The sequence below is a fragment of the Melozone crissalis genome, unplaced genomic scaffold (genome assembly GCF_028551555.1).
Source record: "Melozone crissalis strain CALT ecotype California unplaced genomic scaffold, PUWL_Pcris_2 ptg000018l_1, whole genome shotgun sequence".
Lineage (NCBI taxonomy): Eukaryota > Metazoa > Chordata > Aves > Passeriformes > Passerellidae > Melozone > Melozone crissalis.
In genome coordinates this window covers 10,135,320-10,156,040 of record NW_026535796.1, presented here as the reverse complement: position 1 = coordinate 10,156,040, position 20,721 = coordinate 10,135,320, and positions in this window count along the sequence as shown.

Genomic DNA, 20,721 nt, shown 5'->3' with positions numbered 1-20,721 from the left:
TTTTGCTGGCCACTCCAGCTCCTTGTAGTTGCCAAAAAGAATTCAGAGCTTCTTTTTTTTTTCAGTAGCTGCAGGTACACTGATGGTGCTCTGATAGCCAGAGAATGGTAGGATGGCTGACTGAATAGGACAACCCATAGTCATTTGTGTCAAAGACTAATTTCTGTCAGGCAGGCTGCTCAGATTGGGTTTTATGTTTTGGGAGCCTGTCACACCAAGCTCTCCCTGGTGCTACAGGAGTTTTGTGCTGTGTCTGCAAGGTGCTTTGAGTAGCAATGTGAGCACATGTGTGAGCACTGGGGCAGATGGGATGGTCTGCACAGGCTGCAGAAGCATTTTGGCAAACAGAAACTCTCTCCTTGAAAAAACATGGGTGTCAATCTATAGGAAATACATCCATCTACAAAGTGATCCAAAACTGACTGTGGGACAGTCCAAGTCTCTTCCATGTGCCATCTCCACAGCAGCAGGGAAGTGAAGTTGCTAACATGCAATGACAACATTTGTCCTATGTTTAATGCTTATTTTTACTCTTCTTACCTCAATTTTTCCTGGCACATGAATGGCTGAAAGCAAAGGCACCACACCCTGGTGTGGTGAGAGATATTACAGTGGGAACACATGCCAGGGTTACAATTGGATCCTAGATCTCCCTTGATTGACACCACCACAATTTTGTGACAAACTTTGTCTTACGAACGTCCAAAGCTCTGGGCCAAGAAACAGGTGTTGGTTTCTTTTCATTCTGGAGTCCTTTAGTGAGCAGCAAGCAGTGGAGATTGGAAGCAGCTGCACTGTAAAGGTCATGCTGGTGGGCTGAATACATTTTCTTCTTCAGAATATTGTGTTGCTAAAGCCAGTGGAGTCACTTAAAGACCCTGAGACGTGTAAACTCAGACCACATGGCCAAGCTAACAGAGGACACTGCATCCTGGCCAATCCCTCATGCTGCTGCACAGCTCTTGCAGGCTGGGCCTCCAGTTCAAATGGGCAAGGATCAGGATGTGAAGAGTGACAGGGTTAATGGCACCTAGCAGAAAAACTAGGGAGGGATAGTGACTCCAACCAGTCGTGTGACTTCAGTATCTCCCAATCAAAATATTGTTTCTTCTTGGTTATTGAATTTCTGCAACCAAATTCACAGCTCACCCATCCAGCCCAGTACACTGATGTCTTCACAGCAAATGGCTCGTTTTCAGCAAAGTTCCTTGAGGGTTTTTTTAAAATTATTTTCAACTGTCTGGTCTAGAATTTGTAGGTAGTAAATTTATTATTGCATCCCTGGAAAGATGTATGTTTGTGGAAGTCTTCTTCTACCTTCATGAATTCCACTGCTAGTGGTAAGTTTTGCCTTAAAAAAGGAAGCTAGCAGTGAAAATCATGACCTGGACACCCCTTTGCTGGTATAGTAACACCCTGAAGGTCTTGCTGAAGGAACAATTTCTTTAGGTCTTTTAAATTATCTGCTTGACTATTTGGTGGGGACATTCACTTTCTTAAAGGTTTTGCTGTCCAGCCACATAACACACTTCTCCCCTCTGTGCAATCCATGGGAGAGAAAAACTTTAATGAAGCCACGCAGTCTAGTTACAGCAGGTAGCTGACAAGTCTTTACATCCTCCTTAGTTTGTATGTCAAATCTTTCACAAAAATGCCAGAATTCTAGGAGGAGTGGGAAAAGTACCTGTTAGAAGGTCAAACAAAGCAAGCAAATTAGCAGAGAAGGTAAATCTGAAGACCCAGGTAAAACACTGTCCTGAAAAGCGGTTACCCATCTTCATCTTGTCTGAGTTGGGAATAACATCAAGATGTTCCTTCTCCATTCCCTAGTAAACAGGTAGCAGTGAAAATGTTTTGCAGGTATTTAGACATTAATAACCTAGGGAATAATAGACTCGTAGCATGGTTTTGGTTGGAAGAGACCTTAAAGATCATCTAGTTCCAAACCCCCCTGCTGTGGACAGGGACTCCTTCCACTGGAGCAGGGTGCTCAGAATCCATCCAACCTGACCTTAAACACTTCTAGAGATGGAGCTGGAAGTGAAGCCCCTTCAACAACTTCTCTGTGCAACCTGTTCCAGTGTCTCACCATCCCCAAGTAAACAATTTTTTTGCAAATATCTAATGTAAGCCTATTCTCTTTAAGTTTGAAGCCATTGCCCCTTGTCCTGTCTCTATATTCTCTTCTAGAAAGTTCCTTTCCAGCTTTCCTGTAGGCTCCCTTCAAGTACTGGAAGGCTGAAATTATTCAGCCCAAAGCCTTCTCCTTTTCAGGTTGAACAACCCAAATTTTCTCAGCCTTTCATCATAGGAGAGATGCTCCATCCCTCTAATAAACCTGGTGGCCCTCCTTTGGACTTGTTCCAATAAATCCAAGTTCTTTCCTGTGCTGGGGACCCCAGGGCTGGATGCAGCACTGCAGGTGGAGTGCAGAGGGGAAGAATCACCTGCCTCACCCTCGTGGCCATGATTCTCTTGATGCATCCCAGAGCACGATCCCTTCACCTGTGTCATAAATGAAGATTTTAAATGACCCTTGCCCCCATAGAGACCCCTCAGGGACATTACTTGCCACTGAGTCCACTGGGGCCCTGAGCCATTGATGTGACTATACAATCATCTTCTTGTCCATCTAACAGTCCACTCATCAAATCCATCTCTCTCCAGTGTAAAGAGAAGAATGATGTGGGGGACCATGTCAAAGGCTTCACAGAAACCCAGAAAAATGACATCCCTGTATCCCTTCTCTTGTCCAGTCCCTCCATCACAGAAGGCCACTCTGTTGGTCAGGCAGGAGTTTCCCTTGGAGAAGCCATGCTGGCTGTCTTGATCACCTCCCTGCTCCCCATGGGCCTTAGCATTTTCAGCAAGGAGTTTGGAGTTTCTTTGCAACCACCTTGGAGGGGAGAGGTGAACAAAGAAAAAAAAAATCAGTAAAATCAGCACTGCATCATCTACTTTAGCCACAAGCATTACATTCACAGGTCTCTATTCTCACATCCAAAATGACTCCACAGATATTTTTTGTTTCTGAGACACTGCTATGGGCAGCAAATGTCCCACCAAAGCCACTGATTCAGTTGCCTTGTTGGCTGAGCTGTCCTGTAAATGAGAAAAGCAAAATCTTCCTCTACCCCACCAACGCTTTACAAAGTTGCTCAGGAAAATTTGAAATGCAAGAGGCAGCAGCAGTCTCATGTTAACTCACAGACACAGATATTATACAACCTGAAGCTTTCCTTGCTGCCCTCAATAATTCCTGCCTACTCTCACGCGTCCGAACACTGTTGCACACATGTGCAAAATCCAGGGTGATTTAGCCTTTCTTTTATCAGAATGGAATGTTTGATTTACAATCAGCTAGAAGAAAAGTAGTTGCTCCTGACAGTAGCAATTACTTCAAACCCAGATGATGGGACTCTGATATTCAGCCACTTGGAGAAGAGGCAGAGGGGCCTGGTGTTGGTGGACACTTTGCTGAAAACAAGCTTTGTCCACCACTGGTCAAGGCTCAATATAAGTCTGCCAGTCAGCAGTGACCAGTGACCTCACCTTCAACTGTCTATTTGAATTTTGCTTAAGAAAACACAATTATTGGCATGCTCAGCTTGGATGCTCCATTACTTTCAATGTAAATTAAAAATTATCTGTACCCATCTATGTCATATTATCCCAAAGCCTCTGTAGTTGGTCATGATAAGGTGATCCTCCCCAGCTGATGAGATTGTGCTGCTCCTCTTTTCTTCTCCTCTATTAGTAGTGGAGAAAGTGAGGAAGACAATGGGTAAGGCTTTCTTGTACTTAGCAAGTGAACATGAATATTTCTTGAGGAGTTTTGCAGTTACTTTGAAGATCCTAAGTTCTGGCCTAAGCTGGTTCTGCATTGTCTGTCATGGGAGTAGCTAAACCTTGGTTAAAGCAGCTTCTCCTTCCAGGAAACTGAGCTGGCAGAAAGGTTTCCACTGACGGAAACAGGAATGCTTCATGGTCCATGAGCCATGGTATATTTGGGTGAACTTGTTCCTACCGGTTCTTTTGCTGCTGTCTCAAAATCATCTAGTTGCCTGCTGTGTTACTTAGCATTTGGCTGAAGGCATCAGCCCTCTGTTCTGTCCTCACCTGCATCTCACCGTTGCCTTTTGGAAGTTATTATCCTTTTTGGTGTCTGAACTGCCTGGGCGGTTGCTTTCTGAGCTGCTTTCAGTTCCTTGCCAACCAATCTGAAGGGGCAGCATCCTGCAGCAGGAGAGTGGTTCAAGATAGTAAGTTGTCCAGCTGGCTCAGTTGCTTTTGGAAGATGTGTGATCATGCTGTAAATAGAACCATTTCCTGTGCTTTTCCTCCCAGACTTTATCTTGTTTATTCATGTGAAAGGTACCTGGGGAATAGCTGCGCCTGGCCTTGGCTTTAATTTGTCTGTAATTCAGCAGTGTCATGTCATTACATTGGTGCAACATCAGAGCTGGAGGAAATTCATGTGGGTGACCTATTCTTGATAGCCCTTTAAGTGTGGCCAGATGGAGCGTGACCCGCTGGTGGCCACACATTGCACAGCGAGGAGCAAAAGTTACTGCGCGTGGCCGGGAATATATCACAGCCCTCATCACAGATTGCTTCATAGAGGGCTTTGCTCCATGAAGCATAAGGCAGAGCAACCAGCTAAAGAGCTGTAGAGTGTTTCTTGAAGGTCTCTGGTGCCCTGACCAAGTCAAGAGCTGCTCTCTTCCTCATTTCTTTGGGGAGCCCTAGGTTAAGCAGAGGAGCTGCAAGCATGACCCTCTATGGCAGCATCTGCAGCGTGACTGCATGTGCATGGGGTTTCTGCTCTACTCTCTTGTTCCCAGTCATTGTGGCTTTGGCAAACTGCATTTCACTGTGCTGGTTCCCCATGTGTCACCTGCAGCACTTGGAGCAATAGTAGCCTTGCACAGCCATATCTAAGGCACCCACTTTATTAGCATCTTTCCCGCAAGGATCTCAAAACACTTCATACAGGGAAATTTTCTCAGGTTGTGCCAAAGGGCTGCCTAGAGCCAAAGGACAAAGTGATCTTTACAGGAACACTTTCAAACCAAGCTTCCTGAATGCTTTTCCAGGACCTGTTAAGGAATAGTGCTTGCATCCATCCGTCTCATCTAGTTCTGGTTCTTGTGGCCACTAAATATTTTTTCAGTGTGTGACTGAGAACCCTCCACTTTAGGACTCAGGAGAACACTTAACTCATTACTGTTTCCATGTCACCGTGTATCACCATTAAGTCAAGGCAGTACAGGAAGAAAATGTTTTGAGCCGCTCAGATGGTTAAGTGGGAAGCTTCACCAAATATTTAACAGGGGCGATCCAAAGAACCAAAGGATGGCCACCATCCACTTTGGGAGGCAGCAACGGGGTGGTGAAATGCTCAGAGCTGCTGTAGAGTGTCCCAGTGCTGAGGCAGTCAGGAATGCCTTCACCTTCACCCAGTATTAGAGGCTCAGGGTTAGAAGCAGACTGGTTTATGGGGGTGGTCCTTGTGAGCATGAGGCATGAGATAGACTTGGATCACTCCTTCCCATTTCATTACCACCTCATATAAAATGTTTTTAAAGAAAACCTAGGTTTCTCACAGCCATTTAATAAAGCTATAGAAAGGAAGATAGAGTCCTGCTGCATTTTGGGGAGATGGGATTTGCTGATATTCAACCACTCCAGCAATGCACTTGGCTCAACTCCTCTCACAGCCTTACATGATTTCCAGGGCCTGAAGATCTCCTGCAGTTGGACCTATCATAGTGGTTTGTCCCAGGTGATTGCAGCAAAACACAACTTCACTTTCTAGGATTAAACTCCACGATTTCCTTGCTCTTAAACAAGCTGCAGCTCTCTGGGGTCAGCAGCAACTCGGCCAGATCCTGCTTTCAATTGCATACAGATGTAAAATGCAGGGTAACGTGGTGCTCTGCTATTCCCCCTGGGCTGAGCTGCTCTGCTGGATGCTGTGCCTTTCCCCACCCATTGGGAGGCCAGACAGATGCCCTGAAAATAGCACAGCGACCCACTCCCCAGTGCTGCACTGGGACCCTGTGCGCCTCCATGCTGTCTGGCTCTTCCACGGCTGGGAAAGGCTTTGGATGGAATTCATTCATTGCAATCAAAACCCAACAAGTACTGGAAGAAAGTTCAAATGTATGTGAAATAGCTTGTCCAAAAAGCTGGCAAAGGCAGCTTATTTTTCCTGTCTTACAAGAAGTTATGCAATCAAGTGATTAATTACCCGTGGCACAGTCTGAGGGGTGAAAGATTAATATTCCTGGAGACTGCTGCTGTTGACCTTGTGTTATACCCAGCATGGGAATAGCCTGAGCTTCCCAGCAGAATAAACCTTGCCCAATGGTGAGATTGTCTTCTCACTATAGTTGAGTGAAGAGGTTAAAGTTTTATTTTTCTTCTAAATTCTGTCCATCCAGCAGGAAATAGTACCATCAAAAGTCTCCCGCCCATCTCCTGGAGAAAAAATAAAGCTCAAGTCTTTTATAATTCCAGGGCTGTGCCTCAGCCAGCTGCAGCAGTGGAGTGGGAGCCCAGCCTTGGACATGGACGCAGTTGGGAAATGCTGTAGCAGCACTGTAAGTGTTAACCAGGGTCCAGACAACGCTGGGAACCATCACAAGTGGTTGCAGTTAGTCCTGGGGGGACGAATCTCAAATTCAGTCACAATTGTAAACATTGGTTCTTGCCTGCACAGAACGCTCATTAATGCACATTGTAATATTATTTCTTTCCTGGGGGAAGAAATCCTGGGATGTGACAGAAGTTAAATCTGTGTGCGGTTGCAGCACTCATTCATTCATGCCGCTCGTCATGTGCAGCCCAAGGGTGCCACGTTTCTGTGGCGTGGGAGGATGTGCCTTCTCCAGCACATTGCTCATCCACCTTTCTTCCTCTACGCAAGCCCATGTGCAGCAATCACTTTCTGCTGGAAATCCTGCACTGGCTTGCTGTCAGCAATCCTAGCTTATACCAAAAGGTATCTGGTACTTTTCCTAAAAGGTTGGTTTTGAACTTTGCCAAACTAAGTGTTCACTTCAAGATGAAGTTATTTAGCCAGGGAAGGGTGCAGTAAATCGTCAGTCATTTTAGTCACTTGATGTGCACGGAATAAATTGTAGCTTTCCCTATATACAAAACCTTCTCCTGTTTGTTATTAAGTGTTTTCAACACCATTCTTTGGAGTATATCTTATCATATTCTGCCTCTCATGGCTGGATTTGCAGTGTTAAATACTCCTCTAAGAAAACAAATGCTCATTATTCAATTTTAAGCTATACTCAATATAGAAAGAGGGAGTAGAAAAAAAAATCCCTTGCAATTTTTCTTTCTCAAGTAGTGGTTTCCATCAAAGCAGCTTGGCATGTGAAAGCTCCTAGTGAAGGAGAGAACCAAGCGTAAGAAAGGAAACCAGAAAAAACAGGACGGGGGGCAAGGGGCTACTTCATGTGCATTAAATAAAACCTCCCATAATCTTTGGTCTTGTGAAAAGATCTATAGTGCTGGTGCCAAATAATTCCTCCCAGCAGGAAGACTGGACAGCAGAGGGGCTTCCGGGGCCAGTGGGCGCCTCTCAGCTAAAACAAATGGAAGGGATGAGGCCAAAACAGTGAGAGGGTGAATGAGGCCGGGTGGAGGGCTTAGAACAGTGTTAACAGCCTCCAAAATTGCTACAACAGACCTGACTTGGTGCAAAGTGGAGCTCACAGCTCCTCACATAGTCAAGGATGGTGTTGGTGATATGACTTCCGTCTCTCTGTCAGTCTAGAAGAGCTTGGGCTCATGACCTCTTATCCTGCCCCTGGGCATCACTGGGAAGAGTCTGCCTCCATCTTTCCTCCCCATCAGATATTTATACACTGTGATAAGATCCCCCTGAGCTTTCTCTTCTCTGGGCTCAGCAGCCACAGCTCTCACAGTCCCTGCCCCACCATAGATGTTGCAGTCCCTGAATCATCTTTAGGGCTCTTTGCTGGGCTAGTTCCAGCACATCCATGTTTTGTACTGAGACTTCCAGAACTGGACACAGCTCTCTAGAGTTGGATCACCTTCCTGGACCTGCTTGCAATGCTCATTATAATGAAGCTGAGGACGTTTTTGGCCATGAGGAAATGCTGCTGGTTGACATTCAGCTTGTTGTGCACCAGGACATTAAAGTCTTTTTCTGCAGAGCTGTTTTCCAGCTGGCTGATCATCTCCCAGCCCATACTTCTGTCTGAGGTTATCCTTCTTCATGTTCAGGACATCCCATTCCCTTTTAAACATTGTGAGATTCCTGTTGACCCATACCTCCAGCCTCCTGAAGTCCCTCTGAATGGCACCACAGCCATGTGCTCTGTTTCTGTAACTCCAGTCTGATTTCAAGCCACCTCACTATCCATTTATGTCATCCATATTCCATCAGTTTGTCTATAAGGATGTTATAGGAGACAGTGTTGTAAACCTTGTTAAAATTGGCAAAAATAACATTTGCTGCACACCGAGCCACTCATCTCATTGTGGAAGGCTATCATGATGGCCAGGAATGATTTCAGCATATCAAATTCACCAGAGCATGAGGTTTTGAGAAACTGGAGAAAGGGAACCGCACCTCATCTCCCTCCGGCCTTGGTTTTCATAATAGTTGGAGGGAAATTGGTGTTTTAGCTTTTGTTGTAACTAAGAATGTCTGTCTCCCTTCTGGGGAGTTTTGTAGGAAAGGCAGAATTTACTGTAAAAGCTTAGTTATGTGTGCTAGAATTTTAGTCTCTGCTTTGGCATGGATTTAGAAAAATAATAATCATTTAAAAATAAACCTAGCTATTGTATTTAACCTTGGCCCGTGCAGCCAGTGGTATTTTGTAAGACGTTCCAGCTATCCAAAGATTCTTTTCACTGAAGCTTCCCTTCAGGAAACAAAATAAATTAATGATACAAACAGGAAGCAGCTGTCTTTTCCTAAATAATGATTAAAATGGGGTCCCCTTAGCAGAGAGAGGAATAAATGGGAGGGGAAAGACCTGAAGTATTGTCGGTTTAATTTTGACCAGCCTTCAGAGGACAGACTTAGAATAATGACACAACCGGTGAGGCTGGGAGGACTGATTTTCTTATGAGCCATTTTTGGATTTGAAAAACAGATAAAGGTCTTCGCAAGGGGCAGATGAGCAAGACAAAGGAATGCTGCTCTCTCAAGGCACACAGTCTGTCCTCTTTCGGTAGTATTCACATGGAAAGAAACATTAATCACTGTAATCGTCGATGCTGTTCTTCAGCGGCTTTCATCTGCTATCAGCAATCACTAGGAAATTCCAGGGTGTTCCTGGATGTGCTTTTTTTGTTGGCGTTTTTTTTTTTTTTGTCTTTGTCCCAGACTGTTGACTTGACACAGTTCCTTGAAATTCCACTTTAAGAAGGAAAAAGGACAAGAGAGATGGAAATTCTCGTCTCTTTCCAGCTGGCAGGGAGGAGGAGGTGGTGGCAAAGAGTGTGGTGGCTCCTGCTGTGGCCCCAGAGCTTGGTCTCTTCCAGATGTGGAGGGCCCTTGCCCCTGTGGGCTCAGCAGCCGAGCCTGTGGGTGACCGCAGAAACATATTGGCCAGAGGCAAGGAAACCATGGGAGAAAACTCTGGCCAGCAAAAGCCACAAGCAGCACAAGAGCTGCCACTTCTTAGCTGTCATTAACACTGGGTGAAGCAGTGCAATGATACAACATGGCAGTGTTGGGGAAGGTGCATTTCTTAACAAGGTGAAATCACACTTCATTAACAATTTACTTTGTGCTTGCTCCATCTCCAGGAAATACTCTTGATGTGTAACCAGCTGACATGGCCCTGAGAGATGACTTGGGATGCACCTGCACTTGGTGTTCTGCCATTGGCTTGAGTGGGTGGGACTGGGTGACAAGTGGCTCTGGTTGTAAAAGGAGTGGCCTAATGTCAGTTTTTATGTCAGTTTCTCTGGCTGCAACCAGAGAACCAATGCAGAAAAACCTGTGCCATAAACCCAGTGAGTTAGCCAGTGCCACCACCAAAATAGAGAGTGGGTGGAATAAACAAGCCTTCTGTCCACTTCCAAACATTTAATAGAGTTGCTGGATGTAGCAGGGATTTACAGGTGAAAAAAGATGGCAGAAAATGGGTTATGACATGCCTTATGACTCCTTCTGGTATTTGAGGGTACCATCAGACTATCTTAGATCTTTAGAGGCATGGAAACTCCAGAAAGGCCTCATGCCAGAGGCTTTTGTCCATGAATCAGAGGTGGCACCAATTTTGACTTACAATTTTTAAAAACTGTTTTCTTATAAGATGGGAGGGCAGTAAGGCATCTGGACCTGAAGAAGATTTTGACATGGTCTGTTTATTCTGCATTCAGCTGCCCTAATATCTATACAACTTTTCTTCCATCCTTTTCTCACTGTATCCTGACTGAAAAGCTGGTATTCTGAGTATATACACTGTTCAAAGTGAGCAGTAGTATATGTTCATTTCTAACTGGGCACAGCAATCTCCTGCCAGTCATAAGGGGACAGAGCTAATCTTGTGGCAAAACTGAAAATGCTTCTTTTAGCAGCACAGATCTTAAAAGTGTAAGAAAGTTCAGCCAGGACTGTCCAAGACACTTAACAGCCTTCACTAGTTCACAGGGAAAACTTTTCCATGGAAAAATTTATCTTGAATTACTTTCAGATAAAGATGGTGTACTCACAGTCACTGGGGAAATTCCCATTGATGTTCCCTCTGTGAGAAGGGAAACATGTTATGGGCCTCTGAAGGAAAACATCACATTTCAGCATGAGGTTTTTGTGATTCTCTGATGGCAGTACAGACCTGTCCCTGCTGCAATATCCCACAGTAGTTAAGTTACAGACTCTGCATCTCTCCTGCCATGCGGCACACTGGAAGAGTAACACAAGCCAGGGATTCTCCTTCAGATGCTCAGAAGGCAGGCAGGTGAGCTGATGTGTTATGGGCAAGCACAGCTGTTAAGACAGAAAACCTCAAGGACAACAAAAGAAGGAGTTAATATTTCCCTGTTGGTATGGAAGTGCCTCCACTGGGCCCCAAGACACCGAGCAGCTGGCAACGTGATCACCTTTGGTTTTGCAGATGCTTGCACATGGCACTTGCACAAGTGAGATTCCTAGTAGTGGTAAACTTCTAAAATTTGGGAGGAATTTTCAAGAAAACACTTTTTATTCAATGTTTAGATTCACAGAGCACACACACCAAAAAAAGAATAGTATTAAAAGGGAGACATATGTCATTTGAGGCTTCTTGACTCCCGACAGTACATGTGCCCTCATTTTTGTTTAAACTAAATTAATCTATTAAGGTACAGGAAACCTAATTTCACATCTGACTCTTCTCAGGCAGATGCTGGAATACCAAAAAAAGGCAGCTAGGTCCTTATTACAATGTACAATTCAAGGGAAGTGAGGGGTATTATTCATGTGGGTGTGACCTGATGGCCATGCTGATTCACTCTTCCACTCCAAAGCCCTCCCTGTCCTTCCTAAGCCCTGCAGTCCTTGGCGCCTGCCCTCACAAGGGTCCTTATTTGGTGAAGAGGGCTACATGTTTTGGCCTACTCTCTTTCCTCCCTGCTACAAGTCATTGTTGTGGAAATGGCTCACAAAGACGTTGGGTTTTGTCTGGTTTTTGTTTTAAACATTAGGGTCCAAGCTGCTAAGAATAGCTTCTGCCATTATTGGAGCAGCAGCAAAAAGTAGTAAGAGTATCAATAATGTGACTCTCACCTGAGGCACAAGAGTCCCACTACACCCATTGCAACAGGAGTCCACTTTTGGAGATCTCCAAGTGGTGCTGGGCTAATTTTGACATTTCCTCAGTGGGATGCACAGTTGGTGTGACAAAAAGGATGGCAAAGTTAGGACCATAACTCTGCACCAAGTAATCCCTGCAGTGCTGCAAACATGCTGATACTTGGGCATCATCGACCCCAGCAAGTTTTGAACTGCAAGAGAGCTAGGGCTTTTGTTTCCACAACAGATGGCTTGCTATAAAATCCCAAAAATCTTCATGTATTCATCTCAGAAGACAGCTCTTGCTCTAGCCATGCCTGCTTCTCCCTATAACTGCCTGGGAGAGAGAAGAGGGTCAGCAAGCTACAGGTATACATATTTTCTCATGTTCTTTCTTTTTTCCAGACCTTTTTTTTCCTAATTCCCCTTCAGAGCTAACTGCTGATCTTCTTGCTTTTAGTTTACAGCAGTTTCTCAACGCCATAGTGAGAGACCCAGGACAGGAGAGCAGCTGGGAAGAGGTGAAGGGAAGGCTAACAAGGCCACTTGGTTGTTATTCAAAGACTCATCTTTCAAATACTGTTTTTCAGGGAAGAGAGGGGTGAGAAAGGCTCTGACTGCTACTGCTACAAATAAAGCCTTTAAAACGTATCCCAAGTAGGATGAATAAAGTCCCAAAGCAGTTCATCTGAGATATGTGCAGATTTACATGTCTTGGCAGCTTCAGCAATTTTTAACACAGATGTCAATAAGGACTCAATTTCCATAGCCAAACTCGGTACCAAGTGGTGACCAGAGCAGAATTATAATTCACTGCAAACAAACAGTTGAGTTCAGAATAGTTTTGAAACTCTTTGCTTTGAGATGGGAACAAATAAGGCATCATGGAAGTGAGAGAGGTAGCAGTGACCAATATTGATATTATTGCCAAACATTTGATAGCATCAAACCCCTAGAGTGAGCACATTTCAGACATACAAACCTTAAGGTGTTCCAAAAATCTGTCTGCCAGCTGTCAGGACCTTCAGCTGCTCTGTCAAATGCAGCCTGGAAAAAGGTGTGCACAGTGAACAGTGGGTGAGGGTGCTTGAGGGTGGTGAGCTTTGGGAAGGAACCATGCAAGAGCCCATCTTGTCTGTATAGGAAGTTACATAAGGACATAAAAACAGCTCCCCTGGATCAGACTGAAGGTCTGTCTAACCTAACATCCAGACCCCAACATAGCCTGTGAGTGGAAGCCTAGGGAGAGTAAGAATAAGGGCAAGCATATACAATACTTCCCCAGACTGCAACTATTTTCAGCTCAGGAACTTCCTGAGCCAGATAGAGTTTCTATGTATTTAGTAACTCTCAGAGGATTTCTTTTCTGTGAACTTTCCTTGCATCCATGCAAGCTTCTCATACCCACAACACCCTTTGGTAAGAAGATTCACAGATCTACTGCCTGTTGCATGAAGAGCCACCTCCTTCTGTTTGTTTTTCAGCCTGACTCCTGCTAACTTCCTGTAATGCTGCCTGTTCTTGTACAGGAAGGGACAGCAAAGCTTGACCCATCCCTGCTCCCAGGCCACTCACCAGCTCAGAAACCTCTCTCATACACCTCCCAGTCATTCCTTTTCCAACCTGAAGATACCTGGCTGAGTTGGGAAGGATGCTTAACTGTAAGGTGGAACTTTTGAAGGACTTGGGCTATTTTATTTTCCAGCCTCATTTGCCTTCAGACTCCAAAGGAGTCTTGTTGCATCTTGCAGATGTGAATGAAAGCCTCCAGCTTGCTCAGGGCTTGAGTTCTAGCTCTAATGCTGCAGGCAGCATGCACTGGCAGAGCTTTGAGAGTATAAATAATAGCCTGCACTCAAATTCCAGGCAGGAACTGTTCCTAACCATGCCGTACACATGCACAAGCCATTCCTGGAAGCTTTCCATGATCCCATCCTCCCTTACACCTCCTCAGTTTTGCCAGCAACCCATACTCCCAGCTTCTCTTCCAGGGGTCTTGTGAGGTTATTCATGTCTACAAGCTGCGCTCTGTAGACAAAATTGTGGCATTTCTGGCAGTGACCAGCAACTTATCCTTTTCTGTCATTCTGCTGGCATGTAAATCCATGGTGAGTGCCCAGGGAAACCAAGAGCCTGCCACCTGCATAAACATTACAGAATACCTACCAAAAGCATAGTGTGCTCTCCCCTCTGTGTGTATGTCACAGTGACCTCTGAGCACCATCTAAAATAACCCCATGCATGGAACCAAAAATAGAAAGAAAGGAAGGATGCATTTTATGTAAATGCAGTCAGAAAGTCTGCAAGACAAATTGCTTGAAGTGGTTCAAAAGATGAAGAAATATGACTCACTTCCAGAAGGAACTGTTTTTGCTGGGCTGGACTGAGGGCAGCATTGTGTCTTAGGGATGAGCATGGTTGCCATTGGGCTTTACTGACATCCACAGGGGTAGGTTGGACACCCAAGGAACTGTGTGATGGACATGCAGAGCAGGTGTGCTCCGTGAACAGGAACACGAGGGAGCTCTGCAAGCAGGGGATGCACTTGTTTATCTGCAGTGCAGATTTACACATAATATTTCCAACCAGTGGTACTAACATAAGGATTCTTGTCATGCTCTTGACAGAAAAAATTCTGCAAAGCACCTTTGTCTAGGCAAGCAGAAACCGCCTGAATGGTTCAGAGCAGTGCTGTATTTAATTAAACACTGCAAAGGATGAGGTAAACGTGTTCAGAGACTAACAAGCTGCTAGCAGAAGTCTCCTCTGCCCCCCAAGTTATCATCACTTAGCTCCCCCGAAGCATGAGGGTTTAGTGTTGTTTATCAACACTTCCCCTGTGAAACACAGCTCTGTGTACCCTTATTTGTCACACAGGCAGCATTCTCTTCCCAGTGTTTTTCTTTCACTAACTCCTTGCAGCAACGAGCGATTTCACTGAATTAATCTGTGGCTGTTGACGACACTGGGTATTTTATTTCAGACCATCTTTCCTCTCCATGCGTCACTGCCTGCTGAAACCAGGGTTGCTGTTGCATGTAGGAGAGCTGAGAGAAGTTCTTCGTGTGCAGCTCCATGGCAGGTCCCTGCCCCACTGTGCCAAGGGGACAGCAGGGGCAGGTCCCTCCTCCCTGGCCAGGCATGCAGTTCTGGAGCCTCTTTTGGCCCAGGTGCGTGTCTGAGCAGGACCCAGCTATGGTTAATTGCCGGCTGCCTTGAAACAGAGCAGAGTCTGAATTTTCCAAAGCCGTGCTTCCATCCGTATCCATTGAGTACAGGAATGCAAGTTCACCTGGAAACCGCCTTTCCCTTTCAAGCGAGCATATTTTTGAGCTGGTTAGGTATTTCCCATCTCTAGATGGGAAATTTTTTCCACTGACTCCCCCGGCAGCGCCAGGAGTTTCGCTGAAAGCCTAAATCCATCAGCGCACCAGGAAGCGCAGGAAGCCAAGCACCGAAGCTTCTCATCCCATTTTCAGCAGAGGGGTCAGAGCTGCCTGTGCCCTGCGGAGCGACGGCCGATTTACCGCCGTCCCTGCAGCGCCGGGACAGGATGCGCTGGCAGACGGGCTCCATCCCGGCGCCCCCATCCCGGCGGCCGCCTCCCCGAGCACGGGGGTTTCTCCTTTCCCTCTTGCCTCCGCCACCTCGGAAGATGCCGGCAGAGCCAGGCTCTCCCGCACATGCCGGAGCCGGTGGCAGGGTGGCACAAAGCCGGCATTGTGCACGCTCGCCGCCCCGAGAGGCGAGCTAATTGTCTTTCCCCGCTCGGAGCAACAATTTGCTGGCAGCCAGACTTGTGTCATTATATAACTAGAGATAGTCCGACTTGTAAACGGATCTCCAGAACATGTCTCTCTTCCCTTATTTTGGAAAAACAATAAACTCGGGGCTGGCTGACACCTTGATGCTGCTTGCAGGGTCTCTCCCTTAAAGGAAGAAATTCGTCCAGAGAATCACCTCCTCTCATCCGAGGCAATGGGAAGTCAGCAGGGGAATCCCAGGAAAGGCAGGAGCTTTAAAAATAAACCTGGAGTTCTGCAGAGCTCCTTCAACTGCACCTCATGCAATGCAGCAGGCATTCCTCTGGCTGGGAAAGGAGCTGTGCGGGGAAGGCTTTGATAATAAACCTGGAGGAGCTCAGGCGGCCACAGAGGAGGAATTTGATTCCGTGCTCACTTTCCCTCCTGTCCCTGCCCAGCTCTATCCTATGCTAACCGGTTGGCCATCAGTAGGTGAGAGAAAGACAAAAGCCACCCTCACCTGCTTCATTTGCATTTCTATGCATGACTTCCAGGATGGTGAGAAGTGCCCAAAGGCATCTTCTCCCAGTGACTGCCAGAGTTGAAGCTGAAGGGCATCACCTTGTGCTCCTTAGGCTCCTTTTCCCCTCCCCATTGTGGTTGCTCTGCACTGGTGCCTGTATCCTCCTTGGGGAAAGAAAAGAAACTGCTCTCCCTTTCTGAGTTTCCTCTTTCCATGCTTCTGCACATGCTGATATTGGTGGACAAAATTTATATTCTGAAAAGCTGTTTCTCACTGACTGCAGGAAGCAAATTAATCTTCAAGTTAACTTCGGTGCCGGGCTCCCCAAACAGCCGTTTTGCTGACTGAGCCTGAGACAGGGAATGAGGATGGGGCGTCATTATTTATTCGGCTGGAAACTCTGAATTTTCTGCGCAATGACTAAAAAGGCTGAGAGAAAAGGGCTGCTAGAGCCTGGTCAGAGTCTGCCTGAAAGGAGGTGTCTGCATAAGGAATGCACCTGAGCATCCCAGCACCCCAAAGGGGCTGTATACCTTGTAATTCCTCCTTGTCACACCTTTGCCCTGCTCTGGATGCTAAAGCAGGTCTCTACTGTTTCTCTCTTCTGCCTCACTTTCCCTGGGCCTCCAAAGCTCTGATCATCGCATCCCTCCCCCAGAAAGAGGATAGAAAAATACTGGGAGGCTGCTGCTCTATAATAACTTGGCAGCTGCTAGCTCTGCCCGTCCATCTTCCTCCACTCCTCTCTCCCCCACTGTTTGATTCCATTTCATAAATAAATACCCTGCGTATTGACGTCAGCGTGGGCCTTGAGAAATAATACTCCTGCCGCTCTCTCTGCTACGCACGGAGAACAGGGGGGACAGGGAGGAGGAACAGAAGCAACAACATCTTGGAAGATGAAGTCTTAATATTCTCTTAATTGCCTTCCTCCCTTTTCAGCTATGCCCCAGCTGCGAAGAAAACAAAGATTACCATTATCAGTGTGCCCTTCTGACTTGAGACAGGACAATCAAGTATGCAAAATTCCTGTTCCTTGTGTTTTTTTGGTTTTGTTTTTTTTTTTTTTTTTTTTTGTAAGTGAGGGGGGATAATGGGGAGAAATCTGTCCTAGAAGCTGCAGGGGTAAACACCATAGGTGTCTGTGCTGCTCACATGGAGCTTAAGAAAAGTGTGCCCAAAATGCTACCACTTTGGTGAGATGAAGGAGTTGGTTCCTCCATCCAGGGAGAGAAGACAGAATACAGGGCTGCCGTTGGAATAGGTGTGATCACAGGTGGCTTCATCTGGTATTTAGGAAGTGGTTTCTCCCAGCCAGAAGTGATAAGTCACCATGGCCCTGCCAGTAGAGGTAATGAGACAAGAAACTTGGATGCTTTGGAGGAGGATGTTGATTAATAAATTATTTTTTAAAATAGTATTTGTTTGCAATGACATGCTTTGTAATAAGCTCCCTGGCTCTTGACTGCCTTTCTAAATCAGTTCTTTTCAAGTTTGACACAGCTGAAGGGTGTGGTTGTGTACAGAAGGAGCACGACCTTCATTTAAACAAACTGGTGAGGGGACAGGGAGGCAAAGAGACTGTGCCAGTACTTCTCCCATGGAAAGGCAAACAAATTCATTGTTTTACATTGTAATCATTGGTATCATTTCACCTCATGGACTTAAAGTTGTGCACTATACTCCTTCTAAAGCTGGCCAGCAAAGAAGCACAAGCATGTTCAAGAACAAGAGCATTGAAAAGTCAGCAGAAGCTGAATTAATTCCTAGAAATTTTGAAAAGTGAAACAAGTATTTTACTGCTGCTGCTGACAGGGTGCAAGTTCTGCGCTTACCTTGGCTGCTCTACCTGTGAGTTAGGTATTTGAATTGTGTCTTTTCCCATTTAAAACTGTGATTGGCTTAATACCTTCTGGTCAAAGCTGTGTGTCATGTTGCCCTTTGCAGAACACACAGGAAGATGGATGTCCTCTGATCGCTGTTGCATGCTGTGCCTGTCCTGAAAACCCCAACCCAGAGCTGCAAGCAGCCAGATGAAGACCAGAACAGCTCATTTTGCATGTCAGGTTTGACCTCCCATGATGCCCAAGTCAAAAACCACCCTAGCTCAGAAATTTCCTGCCTTCAGGCTATTGCTGGTCCCTGAGCCAGAGCCTGGCAGGTTGGAAACCCCAGCTCTCAGTCTGCTGTTGGCAGGTACAAGAAGAAAGCAGGGAAAGAGGCTCTCGCAGGGCTCTCTGCAAACTCTGACATGATTTTAATGAGCAAGTGCATTCCTTGGGTCGTGCACAGCTGGGAGTGCAGCAGCAAAGCAGGCCAAGATTCCTGTGAGGACTTGTGCCTTTCCAGCAGGTTGAAGTTATGTCTGCCACTGCACACTGCCTGCTGGCAGACAGAGCATCCCTCAGCAACCCGGGGGAGGGAGAGCCAAAGCCGGCACCTTGGTGGCAATGACAGACCCCTCCCAGGACACGGGATCTATTTATCTTTGAGAACCAGACTTCCCCCTTTGTCTGCACTGGGAGCAGTGGAATTGCTCTGCTATCCCAGCCTCGGGGTCGTTTATGACTCACCTGCTCTTCAGAAAATAAATAAAGTGGAAGGGGGAAAGTTATCAGCTGCCAGGAGATTGTTAGAAGTGCTTTGCTCTATTGATGCTGTGTTAGGAATGAAAAGCGCAAAAGGTGCAGAAAGCATCTGAGTCTTGCCTACTGCTGAGTGCATGAGTGAAATAACCATGGTACAACAGTACCTTTATCAAGTCTGCTCACAGCCACGTAAAAAATCAGTGGACAATTGTAGATGAAACAAAGAAACCAGGTGATTTTAAAAAACAACAAATGTGTTTTATCCCTTCGCCTGCTGCAGTTAGGTCCTTCATTTAGTGCAGCCAGGTACATCACTGAGAGACTTCTGAGAACAGGCAGGATTGAAGGGATGAAGCTGCTCTGAGACACAGAGGAACCCGTTTGGAGGCTCAGTCCATTGTGATGGCACTAGAACAACTCACTGAAAGCTAGGTGACAGCTCATCTGCATTCTGGATTTAAAAAAAAAAAAAAACAAAAAACCAAAAAAACCCTTAAGAAATAAGGTAAAATGGAGAAGAAAGGGAAAAGTATCTGTTGGTTAGTAGTGTTGTTTTCTACTGTGTTTCCTATCCAGACACACTGATTTATATACCTTGAAAATACTGTGGTCACTTCCACAGAACAAGTTGGACCTTTCCTCTTTCCCAGTATCCTTCTGGGTATCACCTGGGAAAATGCCCTCCAAAGAGATGTTTTATGCAAAAAAAAAAAACATTTGCACTTTGCTGCCTGCAGAGCTACATAATAATGCTGAGGCCCAGGGGCCAGGGCTGGGGCTGGGCTAGGATGCAGGGTTAGCTCTCCCAGTTATTCCTGGGTGTCTAAGCAGCATCTAGGACTTCTCTGCTGAAACTATCCTTTGCCTCCCCACACTCTGGCATGTCAGCAGAGCAGTGGGTGGAAGTCCCTGGACCAGCTGGGATGTGGAGGTGCATTACAGCTCAGACATGCCAGTTGTGCCTCCCCAGGGATCGCTGCCCCTCACTGCTGCAGCCATGCTCCTGCAATCCAGCACTAAGCACTCAGAGCTGTGCCTGCACAGAGAGGCATCATTACCAAAACCAGCCCATCCATCTGAGAAAACATGGCAGGCTTGGGTTTGCTCTCAAGCCTGCTGTCTGAGATTCCCAGGCTAAGCCCATGACTTACCTGCCACCTGGCAAAGAACCTTTGCAGGCAGCAGAGGACACCTGAGACAAAGCAAAGGTCTGGTTTCATCCAGACTCTCACCCTCTGGCCAGGACAATGCTCAGAGGCAGTTTCTGCCTCTCCTTGCAAGTAAAGGCAGTTCTTAACAAGCCAAAAAGAAAAGATGGCATATTTTGAGGTCTCTTGATATCCAAAGAAATTAGCTGCTCTGGTGTGGCCCCATGGTGACTCCTGATAGGATAAAGCAGAGAGTTTATGAACTCTCATCATTCATCATCACCCTTATGGTGCTTCCAGCTTTGTTGCTTTCCTTCCTGGGGAATGCAGCAAGATATTTGGGTGATGATTTTCTTGCTTTTTAATCAGCTCTAAACACTCCCCATGACAGCGGCTTACGCAACAAAGAGCAGAAAAGGACCAAAGTGTCCAAAAGCAAAATTTCCATCAGTTACAACCAGAAGTCACAATGAAATCAATCCTCACTCTTCATAGGGACACATTTGAATGTGAACAAAACCTGCACTGGGGTCTTGGAACATGATCAGAAAGCAGACACATCCTTTCTCCACCTGCAATAAAGTACCTGGCCAGAGGAAGCCCTACATCTGTACAAAACCCCCCCTGACCAACCACAAAAATCCCAAAAGGAAAAACCGTGTGAAATTTCTGTTGTTGTTGTTGTTTATTGCAAATTTTTAAAAGAAACTGTGGGGACCATTTTACCCACAGTTGTTCTAGTACCAAACTGGAACTGCAGTGTTCTACCTTCTATTTGCAGTGGTGCATGATGGTTGTATGAGATAAAAGCCAGACCTTTGGGATTCCTAAAAACGTAAAGAGAAAGTGTATCTACCCAAGAAACCAGACAAGCTCCATCTACCAGGAAACCTAACCTAGACACGTTTCTTTGCTCTTTTCTGCCATCTTCACTTCCCATCCAGCT